Here is a 4,652-nt window from a genome sequence, read left to right as displayed (position 1 = left end):
TGCCTTCTGCTCAATAAATCGAGGCTTGATCAGACTCCTGTCTTGCCTCCATTTCTCGCGTCTCTTGCCCCTCTTCATTCCCTGTCCCTTTTTCAGGTATCCACGTTGTTTAATGACCCACGGGATGGGTCAAGTATGGGTTATGACTCAATGTACAGAAGACCAAAATCTTCACAACTGGATCAATAGATAACATCATGATAAATGGAGAAAAGACTGAAGTTGTGAAGGATTTTTGTCTTGCTTGGATCCACAAGCAATGCTCATAGAAACAGCAGTCAAGAGATCGAACAACTCATTGCATTGGGTAAATCTACTGCATGGGACCTCTTTAAAGTATTGAAAAGCAAGGATGTTACTTTGAGAACTGTGATAGTTACATAATTTCATGTCAACTTGAAGATATAAAAAAGTGTAGGGGTGGAGTTTAGCTTGCCAACCAGGTCACAGCCTGATGGTAACTCCTTGTGGGTATGGCCTTCTCATAAGGAGGGCCCTAGGAATTTCTCCCTCTCTGATTTCATTTTCCTGCTGGCCGACCCTGATTGCTGCCAGAGCCACTGCCATTGGAGCCACATGACTTTGCACCCACTGACCTGTGATCTTCCTGCATTCTGCATCATTGCATGTAGCTTCGTGAGTCTAAAGAGGGACTTATGGACTAGTATCAGACTTATGCACTTGAGTTGGATTGGGCAGGGATGTTTCCTTGATATGAAATTATTTCTTGATATAAATCTCTTTCTTACATATATATATATGAGTATCTCTGGATTTGTTTCTTTAGTTAACCGAGCCTAACACAAGGACTATGGTGCACTCGACCAAAGCCATAGTACTTCCAATTGCTTCAAATGAACATGAAAGTTGGGCATTGAATGAAGAAGACTGAAGAAGAATCAATGCATTTGAATTGTAGTGCTGGAGAAGAAAGTATCATGGTCTGCCAAAAACACAAATAAATCTGTCTCGGAAGAAGTTCAACTAGGACGTTCCTTAGAAGCAAGGATGGTGAGACTTCACCTCATGTACTTTGAACATGTAATCAGGAGATACAAGTTCCCGGAAAAGGCCATTGTGCTTGGTAAAGTAGAGAGGCAGCAAGTAGAGGAAAACTCTCAACAAGGTAGATTGATGGAGTGGGTACAACCATGGACTCCACCATAAGAACAGCTGTGAGGATGGTGCAGGAGCCGGTGGGATTTCGTTCTGTTGTAACAGAATTTCTATGAGTTGGAAACTATTTAACAGCATCAAACAAAGTTAATAAAAAATCACATGGTCACCTCCTCTAGATGCAGAAAGATAATAAAATGAAATTCAAGAACTCTTCATTCTTTGTTGGATAGTCGGGAGCTGGGAGCCCCCGCTCGCTGTCGCCTCCTGAGGCCCAGGGGCGGGGTACCACAGCCCCAGCGTCAAGACGGGAGCTGGGAGCCTGGCTCCTCCTTGCGGTGGTGGGTGGGAACGCCAGGAGCTGGTTATCCAGCCTCCCATCAAGACTGCAGCTGGGAGGCCTGCTCCTCCTAGCCTCGTGACGCCAGGGGCGGGTTACCCAGCCCCGCATCAAGACGGGAGCTGGGAGCTCTGATCCTCGTCTCATGCGGGGAGGCCTCCAGGATCGGGGGACACAGACCTGGAGTCAAGATGGGAGCTGGGAGCCCCGCTCCTCGTCGTCTGCTGATGCCGAGGAGCGGGGTACCCCAGCCACCCGTGTTGAGACGGGAGCTGCGCCACCCCCTCGCACCCCCTGCCGGCCTCGCGCGGGAACCCCTGGCCGCCCCCCTGACGTGAGAGGTGGGTAGACCAGCACCTGCCGAGAAGGGATCTTGTCGTCCTCCTGGTCGCCGCTAGAGGGAACCATCGGGAGTCCCTTTCGGGCGATCTTCAGGCCATGCGTGCTCTGGCGCTCACGGTGAACCTCCGCCCCCTCCTACTCTTGTCAGTCCCATCCTTTCCTCTGAGAGCCTACAGAAGGTCCTCCTGCGTGAGGTCTCTCTGTCTCTGTCTCTGTCTCTCTGTCTCCGTCTCTTTGTCTCCCTGTCATCTCTCTGTGTGTCTCTCTGTCTCGTCCATCCGTCCATCACCTCTCTTCACAAAGGAGAGGACCTGTGCGGAGAGGAGGGTGGGAAGGGAAGGTGTATGTTTGAACCTTCATCCCCATATCCCCATATCTATGATGGCAGTGAATAATAAAACCTAAGCGTGACAAAGACAAGTTCATGCTCCTGTACGTTTCATCGGATTGATTTGCTTCAAACAGGGTACCCAGGGCTGGTGAGTTCGTACGTTGTGGGTGGACGATGGTGGAGGTGGTGGTGGTTCTGCTGCGGCTGTGGCTGCATGATTGCACTGACTAAAGTGTGGTTCAAGGCACTCCTGAAACTTGACCAGGTGTCCCTGGTACTGGACACACACACACACACACACACACACACTCTTTCCTGGTACTGGACACACACACATGCTCCTTCCTGGTACTGGAGACACACACACACACACACACACACACACATGCTCCTTCCTGGTACTGGACAGACACACACATGCTCTTTCCTGGTACTGGACACAGACACACAGACACACAGACACACACACACACTTTCCTTCAGGGACTTGAAGTTCCTGAAGACCAGACAGATTGCTCCTCCCTGGCTGAGACAGGGAGGGAAGGAGGGAGGCCGGGTGGTGGTGGTGGTTGGCTTGTGTGTGTGTGTGTGTATGTGTGTGTGTGAGTCGTGGTAAATCACTGTGTATAAATACACTCTGCCCGCCCACTGGTCCCTTGAGAAGCCAAAAGGACCCATGGAGGCAGGCAGAATCCACTTGGAATGGATTTAAGTCTGTCTCCCACCATGAAGCTAGTGCTCAGAATGGAAGCTCGAAGGGAATCCATTTCGTTCACATGCAGACTCAAAAACGGATGCATCTTGGACTTTCACTCACTGCCCCTGAACGTGCCTTCCATTATGATGATTTTGTCATGTCTTACACTGTCGGACGTCTCCCTTCACCCACTGTCCATGGCCCAGGGAGGATCTCGTTCCATCTTTGAATGGTAGTGCTCAGATGAAGACTCTTTCTCCTTCCCCACGCGGGAACTTTTGTCCATATCCTTTTGCTTCCTTCCTTTCAAACCTGTCTTTTCTAGCGGCCTAGAAACTGGGCAGCATCCTTCCATCAGTCAGTCTGTCCCACAGTCTGTCAGTCCCTGCCTGCCTGCCTGTGTTCTCCCTGACTTTCATGAAAAAGCTCTCAAGTCTTTCTACGACGAGTGTCAGGCCTTTCCTCCTCTTGAAGAATTTCCTTCTTCCCCTTCCATTCCTATATTCTTGGGGTTTTGGGTTTTTCCCCCTTTAAAAATAAAAACAGGAGACGGTCAAGTGAATTGCAGGGGGTGGGGGTGGGCACACACGCACACATGAACACACATGCCTAACTAGCCATCCACCGAAGCACACACATACCGGGTGCCTAGAACGTTTGCCAGATCCTCCCTCACCCCTTCAAAGCGCTCGGTTCCCAACACACTCCGCTCATACGGCCTTGTGCCCCCTGGCCTCATCACAACTGCTGGAGAATTGCGAGCGGGGCTCCAGAGTTGGTGCCGTCGCTTTTGAAGTGAGTCCCAGCTCTGGCTGTAGGAGGCTCCGCTGGGTGGCCAGCCGCCGGCCTTCAGGACGACTAAGGTTGGGCCAGCAGGACCTGGCCGTGTTCTTGAGGACCACGCAGGCCTCCCTGATTGGACCTATCTCCACGCAACCAGCCTCTATGTCTCTCAAAGAGACTTCCCAAGTTTCAACACGATGTGTGGAGACCTATTTATGAAGTAGTCGATGGGACAAAGACAGGTGAGCCATCTGGCTGAGGGTCAATTGTCACCAAGCCACGATGGGGTCCTGGATCCAGTTGCTCGGGCACAGGAAACCATTAGAAGATCTTGTTGGAAGCTGATGGAAGTATCACTGCCACAGGCAGCACTACAGAAGGAAGGGCTGAGATATGGGAGAGATTCACTCTTGCAGATTAGAAAAGCTTGCCTAATTGATCAGGCCCTCCGACTACCCCGATTGGAGGAGTATGACTCTTAGTGCCCCAGTTCCCATCAGGGCACACCTGAGGCACATTCCTGAGGGCTAGACTGCCAGCCATGTGCATCACAGCAAACTCCCTGCACCTGAGAGCAAAGTGTTTTTACATTGCTCGCTAGAATGAGCAGTGACAGTGGCAGTGAGAGGTCAACGGTCAGAACTCCAGGGAACCGGAACCTAGTGGAGATGCAGATGGATTTCCAGCTCCTCCGCCCTTACCTGCGTCCCTCCACAAACCGAGTGCTCAGAACATCAGCTCTCAGACGCCGCAGCACCGGGATCCTGTGGAAGTGGGAGCCTCCACACCAGGCTTTGAGTTCGGGGAGGTGAGAGGGTCCTCACTGTGTGGGTGATGTGGGCGGACTGTCACAGGGAAGCCAGTTCACAAGACAGGACTGAGGGAAAGTAAGAATATTTATGAAGGAATCACAAAACTCTTGCCTCCACTAAGTTGATTCCGACTCACAGCGACCCTACAGGACAGGGTAGAGCTGCCCCTGTGGGTTTCTGAGACAGTGACTGTTTACGGGAGTAGAGAGCCCCATCTTTCTTGGGAAGAGC

This window comes from Echinops telfairi, unplaced genomic scaffold, assembly GCF_000313985.2.
Source record: "Echinops telfairi isolate 266 unplaced genomic scaffold, ASM31398v2 ScPeMD7_2565;HRSCAF=3150, whole genome shotgun sequence".
NCBI lineage: Eukaryota > Metazoa > Chordata > Mammalia > Afrosoricida > Tenrecidae > Echinops > Echinops telfairi.
This window is presented reverse-complemented; position numbering follows the sequence as displayed.